Consider the following 17,296-nt stretch of genomic DNA (forward strand, 5'->3'; position numbering starts at 1 on the left):
TCTTTTCGATTCGATTCGATTTGATTCTATTCGATTATTTTCGATTCAATTCGGTTCGATTCGAATCGATTATTTTCGATTCAATTCAATTCGATTCGGTTCGATAATTTTCGATTTGATTCGATTATTTTGTATTCGATTCAATTCGATTCGAATCGAGTATTTTCGATTCGATTATATTCGAATCAGTTTGGTTCGATTCGATTCGATTATTTTCGATTCAAATCAGTTCGATTCGATTATTTTAGATTCAATTCGGTTCGATTGGGTTTGATTATTTTCGATTTGATTCGATTCGATTCGATTATTTTCGATTCGATTCTATTGGATTCGTTTAGATTATTTTCAATTCGATTCGATTCTTCAATTCGATTCGATTATTTTCGATTCACTTCATTTCTATTATTTCCGGTTCGATTTGATGCGAATCTTTTCGATTTGATTATTTTCGATTCGATTCGATTCTTTTCAATTCGATTCGAATCCTTTCGATTCGGTTCGATTATTTTCGCTTCAAATCAATTCTTTTCGATTTGATTCTTTTCCTTTTTTAAATTTCTTTTACAGATTTTATTTAGTTATTCATAGAGACACAGCTAGAGAGAGAGAGGCAGAGACACAGGCAGAGGGAGAAGCAGGCTCCATCCAGGGAGCCTGATGTGTGACTCAATCCCGGGTCTCCAGGATCACACCCTGGGCTGCAGGCAGCGCTAAACCGCTGCGCCACTGGGGCTGCCCTTTATTCTATTTTTTTCGATTCGATTCAATATTTTTGATTCGAATCGACTTGATTCTTTTTGATTTGATTATTTTAGATTCGATTCGGTTCGATTATTTTCAATTTGATTCTATTCGATTCGATTTTTCTCAATTCTATTCTGTTCTTTTCGATTCAATTCGATTATATTCGATTCAATTCGATTGGTTTATATTCGATTCGATTCGATGGGAATCGATTATTTTTTATTCGATTCGATTTGATTCAATTATTTTCAATTCAATTCTATTCGATTATTTTCATTTCAATTCGATTCGATTCGATTTGATTATAATGAATTCTTTTCAATTCTATTTGAATACTTTTAATTCAATTCGATTCGATTATTTTTGATTCGATTCTATTTTTTCGATTTGATTATTTTCGATTCAATTTGATTCGATTCGATTCGATTCGATTATTTTCAATTTGATTCTATTCGATTCGATTCAATTCTTTTCTATTCTATTCGTATCACCTCGATTCTTTTCGATTCGATTATTTTAGATTCGATTCGATTATTTTCAATTTGATTTGATTATTTTTGATTCGATTCGATTCTTTTCAATTCAATTCGATTCTTTTCGATTCGATTCGATTACTTTCAATTCTCTTCTTTTCCATTATTTTCGATTCAATTCGATGTGAATCGATTATTTTTGAATCTATTCGTTTCAATTCGATTCGATTCAATTTGATTAGATTCGATTATTTTAGATTCGATTCGAATCGATTCCATTAATTTTTATTCGATTCGATAATTTTTTATTCAATTCGATTATTTTCGATTCGATTCGATGGATTCGATTCGTTTATTTTCGATTCTATTTGATTATTTTTGATTCGATTCGATTCTTTTCAATTTGATTCGATTCTTTTCGATTCGACTCGATTTTTTTCGATTCGATACGATTCTTTTCCATTCGATTCGATTCTTTTCGATTCGATTCATTCGAATAATCTAATCAAATCAAATTGAATCGAAAAGATTTGATTCGAATCGAATAGAAGAGAATCGAATCGAATCGAATTGAAAGAATCGAATCGAATCAAATCGAAAAGAATCAAATCGAATCAAATCAAAAAGAATCTAAACGAATTGAAAAAATCGAATCGAATTTAATACAATCGAAAAGAATCGAATCGAAAGAATCGAATCAAATCGACAAAAATTGAATCAAATTGAATTGAATCGAACATTATCGAATCAAATGACATCGAAAAGAAGCGAATCGAAAAGAATCGAATCCAATAGAAAAGAATCGAATCGAATTGAATCAAATTGAAAGGAATCGAATCAACAAAAAGAATCGAAACCAATTGAAAAAGATCGATTCGATTCGATTAATTTCAATTCAATTCGATTATTTTTGATTCAATTCCATTCGATTCGATTCTTTTCTATTCGATTCGATTATTTTTGATTCTATTCGATTCTTTTCGATTCGATTAATTTCGATTCGATTTGATTCGATTCTTTTCAATTCGATTTGATTTTCTTTTTTTTTAATTTTTAAATTTAGTTTTGATAGTCACACAGAGAGAGAGAGAGAGGCAAAGACACAGACAGAGGGAGAAGCAGGCTCCATGCACCGGGAGCCCAACGTGGGATTCAATCCCAGATCTCCAGAATCACGCCCTGGGCCAAAGGCAGGCGCTAAACCGCTGCGCCACCCAGGGATCCCCGATTTGATTATTTTCTATTCAATTCTATTCTATTCGATTATTTTCAGTTCGATTCGATTGCATTTGATTCGATTATTTTCGATTCAATTCGGTTTGATTATTTTTGAATTGATTTGATTCTTTTCGATTTAAATCGATTCGATTCTTTTCGATTCCATTATTTTATTTTTTTTTTAACTAGATTATTTATTTATTTATTTATTTATGATAGTCACAGAGAGAGAGAGGCAGAGACATAGGCAGAGGGAGAAGCAGGCTCTATGCACCGGGAGCCCGATGTGGGATTCGATCCAGGGTCTCCAGGATTGCGCCCTGGGCCAAAGGCAGGCGCCAAACTGCTGCGCCACCCAGGGATCCCTGATTCCATTATTCTAGATTTGATTCGATTTTTTGATTCGATTCGATTATTTTTGATTCAATTCGATTGGATTATTTTCGATTCGGTTCTATTCGAACCGATTATTTTCGATTCAATTCGATTCGATGCGATTATTTTCCATTTGATTCGATTATTTTCGATTCGATTTGATTAATTTTGATTCGATACGATTATTTTCAATTCAATTCAATACAATTTGATTATTTCTTATTCTATTTGATTGGATTCGATTCGATTTTTTTTGATTCGATTCGATTATTTTTTATTAGATTCAATTCTTTTCGATTCGATTCGATTTGATTCTATTCGATTATTTTCGATTCAATTCGGTTCGATTCGAATCGATTATTTTCGATTCAATTCAATTCGATTCGGTTCGATAATTTTCGATTTGATTCGATTATTTTGTATTCGATTCAATTCGATTCGAATCGAGTATTTTCGATTCGATTATATTCGAATCAGTTTGGTTCGATTCGATTCGATTATTTTCGATTCAAATCAGTTCGATTCGATTATTTTAGATTCAATTCGGTTCGATTGGGTTTGATTATTTTCGATTTGATTCGATTCGATTCGATTATTTTCGATTCGATTCTATTGGATTCGTTTAGATTATTTTCAATTCGATTCGATTCTTCAATTCGATTCGATTATTTTCGATTCACTTCATTTCTATTATTTCCGGTTCGATTCGATGCGAATCTTTTCGATTTGATTATTTTCGATTTGATTATTTTCGATTCGATTCGATTCTTTTCAATTCGATTCGAATCCTTTCGATTCGGTTCGATTATTTTCGCTTCAAATCAATTCTTTTCGATTTGATTCTTTTCCTTTTTTAAATTTCTTTTACAGATTTTATTTAGTTATTCATAGAGACACAGCTAGAGAGAGAGAGGCAGAGACACAGGCAGAGGGAGAAGCAGGCTCCATCCAGGGAGCCTGATGTGTGACTCAATCCCGGGTCTCCAGGATCACACCCTGGGCTGCAGGCAGCGCTAAACCGCTGCGCCACTGGGGCTGCCCTTTATTCTATTTTTTTCGATTCGATTCAATATTTTTGATTCGAATCGACTTGATTCTTTTTGATTTGATTATTTTAGATTCGATTCGGTTCGATTATTTTCAATTTGATTCTATTCGATTCGATTTTTCTCAATTCTATTCTGTTCTTTTCGATTCAATTCGATTATATTCGATTCAATTCGATTGGTTTATATTCGATTCGATTCGATGGGAATCGATTATTTTTTATTCGATTCGATTTGATTCAATTATTTTCAATTCAATTCTATTCGATTATTTTCATTTCAATTCGATTCGATTCGATTTGATTATAATGAATTCTTTTCAATTCTATTTGAATACTTTTAATTCAATTCGATTCGATTATTTTTGATTCGATTCTATTTTTTCGATTTGATTATTTTCGATTCAATTTGATTCGATTCGATTCGATTCGATTATTTTCAATTTGATTCTATTCGATTCGATTCAATTCTTTTCTATTCTATTCGTATCACCTCGATTCTTTTCGATTCGATTATTTTAGATTCGATTCGATTATTTTCAATTTGATTTGATTATTTTTGATTCGATTCGATTCTTTTCAATTCAATTCGATTCTTTTCGATTCGATTCGATTATTTTCAATTCTCTTCTTTTCCATTATTTTCGATTCAATTCGATGTGAATCGATTATTTTTGAATCTATTCGTTTCAATTCGATTCGATTCAATTTGATTAGATTCGGTTATTTTAGATTCGATTCGAATCGATTCCATTAATTTTTATTCGATTCGATAATTTTTTATTCAATTCGATTATTTTCGATTCGATTCGATGGATTCGATTCGTTTATTTTCGATTCTATTTGATTATTTTTGATTCGATTCGATTCTTTTCAATTTGATTCGATTCTTTTCGATTCGACTCGATTTTTTTCGATTCGATACGATTCTTTTCCATTCGATTCGATTCTTTTCGATTCGATTCATTCGAATAATCTAATCAAATCAAATTGAATCGAAAAGGTTTGATTCGAATCGAATAGAAGAGAATCGAATCGAATCGAATTGAAAGAATCGAATCGAATCAAATCGAAAAGAATCGAATCGAATCAAATCAAAAAGAATCTAAACGAATTGAAAAAATCGAATCGAATTTAATACAATCGAAAAGAATCGAATCGAAAGAATCGAATCAAATCGACAAAAATTGAATCAAATTGAATTGAATCGAACATTATCGAATCAAATGACATCGAAAAGAAGCGAATCGAAAAGAATCGAATCCAATAGAAAAGAATCGAATCGAATTGAATCAAATTGAAAGGAATCGAATCAACAAAAAGAATCGAAACCAATTGAAAAAGATCGATTCGATTCGATTAATTTCAATTCAATTCGATTATTTTTGATTCAATTCCATTCGATTCGATTCTTTTCTATTCGATTCGATTATTTTTGATTCTATTCGATTCTTTTCGATTCGATTAATTTCGATTCGATTTGATTCGATTCTTTTCAATTTGATTTGATTATTTTCTTTTTTTAATTTTTAAATTTATTTATGATAGTCACACAGAGAGAGAGAGAGAGGCAGAGACACAGACAGAGGGAGAAGCAGGCTCCATGCACCGGGAGCCCAACGTGGGATTCAATCCCAGATCTCCAGAATCACGCCCTGGGCCAAAGGCAGGCTCTAAACTGCTGCGCCACCCAGGGATCCCCAATTTGATTATTTTCTATTCAATTCTATTCTATTCAATTATTTTCGGTTCAATTCGGTTTGATTATTTTTTAATTGATTTGATTCTTTTCGATTCGATTCGATTATTTTCGATTCGAATCAATTCGATTCTTTTCGAGTCTGTTATTTTAGATTCGATTTGATTTTTTGATTCGATTTGATTCTTTTCGATTCGAATCGATTCGATTCTTTTCGATTCGATTCTTTTCAATTCGATTCGATTCTTTTCGATTCGATTCGATTCGATTATATTTGATTCAATTCGATTGGCTTAGATTCGATTCGATTCGATGGGAATCGATTATTTTTGATTCAATTTGATGGGATTCGATTCTTTTCGATTTGATTCGATTCTTTTTGATTTGACTCCATTTTTTCGATTCAATTAGATTCTTTTGGATTCGTAACGATTCCTTTCCATTCGATTCGATTCTTTTCGATTTGATTCGATTCGATTCTTTTCAATTCGATTCATTCAAATAATCGAATCAAATCAAATTGAATCGAAAAGATTTGATTCGAATCGAATAGAAAAGAATCGAATCTAATTGAATCGAATCAAAAAGAATCAAATCGAATTGAATCTAATCGAAAAGAATCGAATTGAATCGAATCAAAAAGATCTACACGAATTGAAAAAAATGGAATCAAATCGAATAGAATCGAAAAGAATCGAATCGAATCGAAAGAATCGAATCAAATCGACAAAAATCAAATCAAATTGAATTGAATCGAACAGAATTGAATCGAATGACATCGAAAAGAAGCGAATCGAAAAGAATCGAATCCAATAGAAAAGAACCGAATCGAATTGAATCAAATCGAAAGGAATCGAATAAAACCAAAAATAATCAAAACGAATTGAAAAATCGAATCGATTTGATTAATTTCGGTTCGATTCGATTATTTTTGATTCAATTCGTTTTGATTCGATTATTTTCTATTCGATTTGATTATTTTTGATTCGATTCGATTCTTTTCGATTCGATTAATTTCGATTCGATTTGATTCGATTCTTTTCAATTCGATTTGATTTTCTTTTTTTTTAATTTTTAAATTTAGTTTTGATAGTCACACAGAGAGAGAGAGAGAGGCAAAGACACAGACAGAGGGAGAAGCAGGCTCCATGCACCGGGAGCCCAACGTGGGATTCAATCCCAGATCTCCAGAATCACGCCCTGGGCCAAAGGCAGGCGCTAAACCGCTGCGCCACCCAGGGATCCCCGATTTGATTATTTTCTATTCAATTCTATTCTATTCGATTATTTTCAGTTCGATTCGATTGCATTTGATTCGATTATTTTCGATTCAATTCGGTTTGATTATTTTTGAATTGATTTGATTCTTTTCGATTTAAATCGATTCGATTCTTTTCGATTCCATTATTTTATTTTTTTTTAAACTAGATTAATTATTTATTTATTTATTTATGATAGTCACAGAGAGAGAGAGGCAGAGACATAGGCAGAGGGAGAAGCAGGCTCTATGCACCGGGAGCCCGATGTGGGATTCGATCCAGGGTCTCCAGGATTGCGCCCTGGGCCAAAGGCAGGCGCCAAACTGCTGCGCCACCCAGGGATCCCTGATTCCATTATTCTAGATTTGATTCGATTTTTTGATTCGATTCGATTATTTTTGATTCAATTCGATTGGATTATTTTCGATTCGGGTCTATTCGAACCGATTATTTTCGATTCAATTCGATTCGATGCGATTATTTTCCATTTGATTCGATTATTTTCGATTCGATTTGATTAATTTTGATTCGATACGATTATTTTCAATTCAATTCAATACAATTTGATTATTTCTTATTCTATTTGATTGGATTCGATTCGATTTTTTTTGATTCGATTCGATTATTTTTTATTAGATTCAATTCTTTTCGATTCGATTCGATTTGATTCTATTCGATTATTTTCGATTCAATTCGGTTCGATTCGAATCGATTATTTTCGATTCAATTCAATTCGATTCGGTTCGATAATTTTCGATTTGATTCGATTATTTTGTATTCGATTCAATTCGATTCGAATCGAGTATTTTCGATTCGATTATATTCGAATCAGTTTGGTTCGATTCGATTCGATTATTTTCGATTCAAATCAGTTCGATTCGATTATTTTAGATTCAATTCGGTTCGATTGGGTTTGATTATTTTCGATTTGATTCGATTCGATTCGATTATTTTCGATTCGATTCTATTGGATTCGTTTAGATTATTTTCAATTCGATTCGATTCTTCAATTCGATTCGATTATTTTCGATTCACTTCATTTCTATTATTTCCGGTTCGATTCGATGCGAATCTTTTCGATTTGATTATTTTCGATTCGATTCGATTCTTTTCAATTCGATTCGAATCCTTTCGATTCGGTTCGATTATTTTCGCTTCAAATCAATTCTTTTCGATTTGATTCTTTTCCTTTTTTAAATTTCTTTTACAGATTTTATTTAGTTATTCATAGAGACACAGCTAGAGAGAGAGAGGCAGAGACACAGGCAGAGGGAGAAGCAGGCTCCATCCAGGGAGCCTGATGTGTGACTCAATCCCGGGTCTCCAGGATCACACCCTGGGCTGCAGGCAGCGCTAAACCGCTGCGCCACTGGGGCTGCCCTTTATTCTATTTTTTTCGATTCGATTCAATATTTTTGATTCGAATCGACTTGATTCTTTTTGATTTGATTATTTTAGATTCGATTCGGTTCGATTATTTTCAATTTGATTCTATTCGATTCGATTTTTCTCAATTCTATTCTGTTCTTTTCGATTCAATTCGATTATATTCGATTCAATTCGATTGGTTTATATTCGATTCGATTCGATGGGAATCGATTATTTTTTATTCGATTCGATTTGATTCAATTATTTTCAATTCAATTCTATTCGATTATTTTCATTTCAATTCGATTCGATTCGATTTGATTATAATGAATTCTTTTCAATTCTATTTGAATACTTTTAATTCAATTCGATTCGATTATTTTTGATTCGATTCTATTTTTTCGATTTGATTATTTTCGATTCAATTTGATTCGATTCGATTCGATTCGATTATTTTCAATTTGATTCTATTCGATTCGATTCAATTCTTTTCTATTCTATTCGTATCACCTCGATTCTTTTCGATTCGATTATTTTAGATTCGATTCGATTATTTTCAATTTGATTTGATTATTTTTGATTCGATTCGATTCTTTTCAATTCAATTCGATTCTTTTCGATTCGATTCGATTATTTTCAATTCTCTTCTTTTCCATTATTTTCGATTCAATTCGATGTGAATCGATTATTTTTGAATCTATTCGTTTCAATTCGATTCGATTCAATTTGATTAGATTCGATTATTTTAGATTCGATTCGAATCGATTCCATTAATTTTTATTCGATTCGATAATTTTTTATTCAATTCGATTATTTTCGATTCGATTCGATGGATTCGATTCGTTTATTTTCGATTCTATTTGATTATTTTTGATTCGATTCGATTCTTTTCAATTTGATTCGATTCTTTTCGATTCGACTCGATTTTTTTCGATTCGATACGATTCTTTTCCATTCGATTCGATTCTTTTCGATTCGATTCATTCGAATAATCTAATCAAATCAAATTGAATCGAAAAGGTTTGATTCGAATCGAATAGAAGAGAATCGAATCGAATCGAATTGAAAGAATCGAATCGAATCAAATCGAAAAGAATCGAATCGAATCAAATCAAAAAGAATCTAAACGAATTGAAAAAATCGAATCGAATTTAATACAATCGAAAAGAATCGAATCGAAAGAATCGAATCAAATCGACAAAAATTGAATCAAATTGAATTGAATCGAACATTATCGAATCAAATGACATCGAAAAGAAGCGAATCGAAAAGAATCGAATCCAATAGAAAAGAATCGAATCGAATTGAATCAAATTGAAAGGAATCGAATCAACAAAAAGAATCGAAACCAATTGAAAAAGATCGATTCGATTCGATTAATTTCAATTCAATTCGATTATTTTTGATTCAATTCCATTCGATTCGATTCTTTTCTATTCGATTCGATTATTTTTGATTCTATTCGATTCTTTTCGATTCGATTAATTTCGATTCGATTTGATTCGATTCTTTTCAATTTGATTTGATTATTTTCTTTTTTTAATTTTTAAATTTATTTATGATAGTCACACACACAGAGAGAGAGAGGCAGAGACACAGACAGAGGGAGAAGCAGGCTCCATGCACCGGGAGCCCAACGTGGGATTCAATCCCAGATCTCCAGAATCACGCCCTGGGCCAAAGGCAGGCTCTAAACTGCTGCGCCACCCAGGGATCCCCAATTTGATTATTTTCTATTCAATTCTATTCTATTCAATTATTTTCGGTTCAATTCGGTTTGATTATTTTTTAATTGATTTGATTCTTTTCGATTCGATTCGATTATTTTCGATTCGAATCAATTCGATTCTTTTCGAGTCTGTTATTTTAGATTCGATTTGATTTTTTGATTCGATTTGATTCTTTTCGATTCGAATCGATTCGATTCTTTTCGATTCGATTCTTTTCAATTCGATTCGATTCTTTTCGATTCGATTCGATTCGATTATATTTGATTCAATTCGATTGGCTTAGATTCGATTCGATTCGATGGGAATCGATTATTTTTGATTCAATTTGATGGGATTCGATTCTTTTCGATTTGATTCGATTCTTTTTGATTTGACTCCATTTTTTCGATTCAATTAGATTCTTTTGGATTCGTAAGGATTCCTTTCCATTCGATTCGATTCTTTTCGATTTGATTCGATTCGATTCTTTTCAATTCGATTCATTCAAATAATCGAATCAAATCAAATTGAATCGAAAAGATTTGATTCGAATCGAATAGAAAAGAATCGAATCTAATTGAATCGAATCAAAAAGAATCAAATCGAATTGAATCTAATCGAAAAGAATCGAATTGAATCGAATCAAAAAGATCTACACGAATTGAAAAAAATGGAATCAAATCGAATAGAATCGAAAAGAATCGAATCGAATCGAAAGAATCGAATCAAATCGACAAAAATCAAATCAAATTGAATTGAATCGAACAGAATTGAATCGAATGACATCGAAAAGAAGCGAATCGAAAAGAATCGAATCCAATAGAAAAGAACCGAATCGAATTGAATCAAATCGAAAGGAATCGAATAAAACCAAAAATAATCAAAACGAATTGAAAAATCGAATCGATTTGATTAATTTCGGTTCGATTCGATTATTTTTGATTCAATTCGTTTTGATTCGATTATTTTCTATTCGATTTGATTATTTTTGATTCGATTCGATTCTTTTCGATTCGATTAATTTCGATTCGATTTGATTCGATTCTTTTCAATTCGATTTGATTTTCTTTTTTTTTAATTTTTAAATTTAGTTTTGATAGTCACACAGAGAGAGAGAGAGAGGCAAAGACACAGACAGAGGGAGAAGCAGGCTCCATGCACCGGGAGCCCAACGTGGGATTCAATCCCAGATCTCCAGAATCACGCCCTGGGCCAAAGGCAGGCGCTAAACCGCTGCGCCACCCAGGGATCCCCGATTTGATTATTTTCTATTCAATTCTATTCTATTCGATTATTTTCAGTTCGATTCGATTGCATTTGATTCGATTATTTTCGATTCAATTCGGTTTGATTATTTTTGAATTGATTTGATTCTTTTCGATTTAAATCGATTCGATTCTTTTCGATTCCATTATTTTATTTTTTTTTAAACTAGATTAATTATTTATTTATTTATTTATGATAGTCACAGAGAGAGAGAGGCAGAGACATAGGCAGAGGGAGAAGCAGGCTCTATGCACCGGGAGCCCGATGTGGGATTCGATCCAGGGTCTCCAGGATTGCGCCCTGGGCCAAAGGCAGGCGCCAAACTGCTGCGCCACCCAGGGATCCCTGATTCCATTATTCTAGATTTGATTCGATTTTTTGATTCGATTCGATTATTTTTGATTCAATTCGATTGGATTATTTTCGATTCGGGTCTATTCGAACCGATTATTTTCGATTCAATTCGATTCGATGCGATTATTTTCCATTTGATTCGATTATTTTCGATTCGATTTGATTAATTTTGATTCGATACGATTATTTTCAATTCAATTCAATACAATTTGATTATTTCTTATTCTATTTGATTGGATTCGATTCGATTTTTTTTGATTCGATTCGATTATTTTTTATTAGATTCAATTCTTTTCGATTCGATTCGATTTGATTCTATTCGATTATTTTCGATTCAATTCGGTTCGATTCGAATCGATTATTTTCGATTCAATTCAATTCGATTCGGTTCGATAATTTTCGATTTGATTCGATTATTTTGTATTCGATTCAATTCGATTCGAATCGAGTATTTTCGATTCGATTATATTCGAATCAGTTTGGTTCGATTCGATTCGATTATTTTCGATTCAAATCAGTTCGATTCGATTATTTTAGATTCAATTCGGTTCGATTGGGTTTGATTATTTTCGATTTGATTCGATTCGATTCGATTATTTTCGATTCGATTCTATTGGATTCGTTTAGATTATTTTCAATTCGATTCGATTCTTCAATTCGATTCGATTATTTTCGATTCACTTCATTTCTATTATTTCCGGTTCGATTCGATGCGAATCTTTTCGATTTGATTATTTTCGATTTGATTATTTTCGATTCGATTCGATTCTTTTCAATTCGATTCGAATCCTTTCGATTCGGTTCGATTATTTTCGCTTCAAATCAATTCTTTTCGATTTGATTCTTTTCCTTTTTTAAATTTCTTTTACAGATTTTATTTAGTTATTCATAGAGACACAGCTAGAGAGAGAGAGGCAGAGACACAGGCAGAGGGAGAAGCAGGCTCCATCCAGGGAGCCTGATGTGTGACTCAATCCCGGGTCTCCAGGATCACACCCTGGGCTGCAGGCAGCGCTAAACCGCTGCGCCACTGGGGCTGCCCTTTATTCTATTTTTTTCGATTCGATTCAATATTTTTGATTCGAATCGACTTGATTCTTTTTGATTTGATTATTTTAGATTCGATTCGGTTCGATTATTTTCAATTTGATTCTATTCGATTCGATTTTTCTCAATTCTATTCTGTTCTTTTCGATTCAATTCGATTATATTCGATTCAATTCGATTGGTTTATATTCGATTCGATTCGATGGGAATCGATTATTTTTTATTCGATTCGATTTGATTCAATTATTTTCAATTCAATTCTATTCGATTATTTTCATTTCAATTCGATTCGATTCGATTTGATTATAATGAATTCTTTTCAATTCTATTTGAATACTTTTAATTCAATTCGATTCGATTATTTTTTATTCGATTCTATTTTTTCGATTTGATTAGTTTCGATTCAATTTGATTCGATTCGATTCGATTCGATTATTTTCAATTTGATTCTATTCGATTCGATTCAATTCTTTTCTATTCTATTCGTATCACCTCGATTCTTTTCGATTCGATTATTTTAGATTCGATTCGATTATTTTCAATTTGATTTGATTATTTTTGATTCGATTCGATTCTTTTCAATTCAATTCGATTCTTTTCGATTCGATTCGATTATTTTCAATTCTCTTCTTTTCCATTATTTTCGATTCAATTCGATGTGAATCGATTATTTTTGAATCTATTCGTTTCAATTCGATTCGATTCAATTTGATTAGATTCGATTATTTTAGATTCGATTCGAATCGATTCCATTAATTTTTATTCGATTCGATAATTTTTTATTCAATTCGATTATTTTCGATTCGATTCGATGGATTCGATTCGTTTATTTTCGATTCTATTTGATTATTTTTGATTCGATTCGATTCTTTTCAATTTGATTCGATTCTTTTCGATTCGACTCGATTTTTTTCGATTCGATACGATTCTTTTCCATTCGATTCGATTCTTTTCGATTCGATTCATTCGAATAATCTAATCAAATCAAATTGAATCGAAAAGGTTTGATTCGAATCGAATAGAAGAGAATTGAATCGAATCGAATTGAAAGAATCGAATCGAATCAAATCGAAAAGAATCGAATCGAATCAAATCAAAAAGAATCTAAACGAATTGAAAAAATCGAATCGAATTTAATACAATCGAAAAGAATCGAATCGAAAGAATCGAATCAAATCGACAAAAATTGAATCAAATTGAATTGAATCGAACATTATCGAATCAAATGACATCGAAAAGAAGCGAATCGAAAAGAATCGAATCCAATAGAAAAGAATCGAATCGAATTGAATCAAATTGAAAGGAATCGAATCAACAAAAAGAATCGAAACCAATTGAAAAAGATCGATTCGATTCGATTAATTTCAATTCAATTCGATTATTTTTGATTCAATTCCATTCGATTCGATTCTTTTCTATTCGATTCGATTATTTTTGATTCTATTCGATTCTTTTCGATTCGATTAATTTCGATTCGATTTGATTCGATTCTTTTCAATTTGATTTGATTATTTTCTTTTTTTAATTTTTAAATTTATTTATGATAGTCACACACACAGAGAGAGAGAGGCAGAGACACAGACAGAGGGAGAAGCAGGCTCCATGCACCGGGAGCCCAACGTGGGATTCAATCCCAGATCTCCAGAATCACGCCCTGGGCCAAAGGCAGGCGCTAAACCGCTGCGCCACCCAGGGATCCCCGATTTGATTATTTTCTATTCAATTCTATTCTATTCGATTATTTTCAGTTCGATTCGATTGCATTTGATTCGATTATTTTCGATTCAATTCGGTTTGATTATTTTTGAATTGATTTGATTCTTTTCGATTTAAATCGATTCGATTCTTTTCGATTCCATTATTTTATTTTTTTTAAACTAGATTAATTATTTATTTATTTATTTATGATAGTCACAGAGAGAGAGAGGCAGAGACATAGGCAGAGGGAGAAGCAGGCTCTATGCACCGGGAGCCCGATGTGGGATTCGATCCAGGGTCTCCAGGATTGCGCCCTGGGCCAAAGGCAGGCGCCAAACTGCTGCGCCACCCAGGGATCCCTGATTCCATTATTCTAGATTTGATTCGATTTTTTGATTCGATTCGATTATTTTTGATTCAATTCGATTGGATTATTTTCGATTCGGTTCTATTCGAACCGATTATTTTCGATTCAATTCGATTCGATGCGATTATTTTCCATTTGATTCGATTATTTTCGATTCGATTTGATTAATTTTGATTCGATACGATTATTTTCAATTCAATTCAATACAATTTGATTATTTCTTATTCTATTTGATTGGATTCGATTCGATTTTTTTTGATTCGATTCGATTATTTTTTATTAGATTCAATTCTTTTCGATTCGATTCGATTTGATTCTATTCGATTATTTTCGATTCAATTCGGTTCGATTCGAATCGATTATTTTCGATTCAATTCAATTCGATTCGGTTCGATAATTTTCGATTTGATTCGATTATTTTGTATTCGATTCAATTCGATTCGAATCGAGTATTTTCGATTCGATTATATTCGAATCAGTTTGGTTCGATTCGATTCGATTATTTTCGATTCAAATCAGTTCGATTCGATTATTTTAGATTCAATTCGGTTCGATTGGGTTTGATTATTTTCGATTTGATTCGATTCGATTCGATTATTTTCGATTCGATTCTATTGGATTCGTTTAGATTATTTTCAATTCGATTCGATTCTTCAATTCGATTCGATTATTTTCGATTCACTTCATTTCTATTATTTCCGGTTCGATTCGATGCGAATCTTTTCGATTTGATTATTTTCGATTCGATTCGATTCTTTTCAATTCGATTCGAATCCTTTCGATTCGGTTCGATTATTTTCGCTTCAAATCAATTCTTTTCGATTTGATTCTTTTCCTTTTTAAAATTTCTTTTACAGATTTTATTTAGTTATTCATAGAGACACAGCTAGAGAGAGAGAGGCAGAGACACAGGCAGAGGGAGAAGCAGGCTCCATCCAGGGAGCCTGATGTGTGACTCAATCCCGGGTCTCCAGGATCACACCCTGGGCTGCAGGCAGCGCTAAACCGCTGCGCCACTGGGGCTGCCCTTTATTCTATTTTTTTCGATTCGATTCAATATTTTTGATTCGAATCGACTTGATTCTTTTTGATTTGATTATTTTAGATTCGATTCGGTTCGATTATTTTCAATTTGATTCTATTCGATTCGATTTTTCTCAATTCTATTCTGTTCTTTTCGATTCAATTCGATTATATTCGATTCAATTCGATTGGTTTATATTCGATTCGATTCGATGGGAATCGATTATTTTTTATTCGATTCGATTTGATTCAATTATTTTCAATTCAATTCTATTCGATTATTTTCATTTCAATTCGATTCGATTCGATTTGATTATAATGAATTCTTTTCAATTCTATTTGAATACTTTTAATTCAATTCGATTCGATTATTTTTGATTCGATTCTATTTTTTCGATTTGATTAGTTTCGATTCAATTTGATTCGATTCGATTCGATTCGATTATTTTCAATTTGATTCTATTCGATTCGATTCAATTCTTTTCTATTCTATTCGTATCACCTCGATTCTTTTCGATTCGATTATTTTAGATTCGATTCGATTATTTTCAATTTGATTTGATTATTTTTGATTCGATTCGATTCTTTTCAATTCAATTCGATTCTTTTCGATTCGATTCGATTATTTTCAATTCTCTTCTTTTCCATTATTTTCGATTCAATTCGATGTGAATCGATTATTTTTGAATCTATTCGTTTCAATTCGATTCGATTCAATTTGATTAGATTCGATTATTTTAGATTCGATTCGAATCGATTCCATTAATTTTTATTCGATTCGATAATTTTTTATTCAATTCGATTATTTTCGATTCGATTCGATGGATTCGATTCGTTTATTTTCGATTCTATTTGATTATTTTTGATTCGATTCGATTCTTTTCAATTTGATTCGATTCTTTTCGATTCGACTCGATTTTTTTCGATTCGATACGATTCTTTTCCATTCGATTCGATTCTTTTCGATTCGATTCATTCGAATAATCTAATCAAATCAAATTGAATCGAAAAGGTTTGATTCGAATCGAATAGAAGAGAATCGAATCGAATCGAATTGAAAGAATCGAATCGAATCAAATCGAAAAGAATCGAATCGAATCAAATCAAAAAGAATCTAAACGAATTGAAAAAATCGAATCGAATTTAATACAATCGAAAAGAATCGAATCGAAAGAATCGAATCAAATCGACAAAAATTGAATCAAATTGAACTGAATCGAACATTATCGAATCAAATGACATCGAAAAGAAGCGAATCGAAAAGAATCGAATCCAATAGAAAAGAATCGAATCGAATTGAATCAAATTGAAAGGAATCGAATCAACAAAAAGAATCGAAACCAATTGAAAAAGATCGATTCGATTCGATTAATTTCAATTCAATTCGATTATTTTTGATTCAATTCCATTCGATTCGATTCTTTTCTATTCGATTCGATTATTTTTGATTCTATTCGATTCTTTTCGATTCGATTAATTTCGATTCAATTTGATTCGATTCTTTTCAATTTGATTTGATTATTTTCTTTTTTTAATTTTTAAATTTATTTATGATAGTCACACACAGAGAGAGAGAGAGGCAGAGACACAGACAGAGGGAGAAGCAGGCTCCATGCACCGGGAGCCCAACGTGGGATTCAATCCCAGATCT

Source organism: Canis aureus, chromosome 28, assembly GCF_053574225.1.
Source record: "Canis aureus isolate CA01 chromosome 28, VMU_Caureus_v.1.0, whole genome shotgun sequence".
Lineage (NCBI taxonomy): Eukaryota > Metazoa > Chordata > Mammalia > Carnivora > Canidae > Canis > Canis aureus.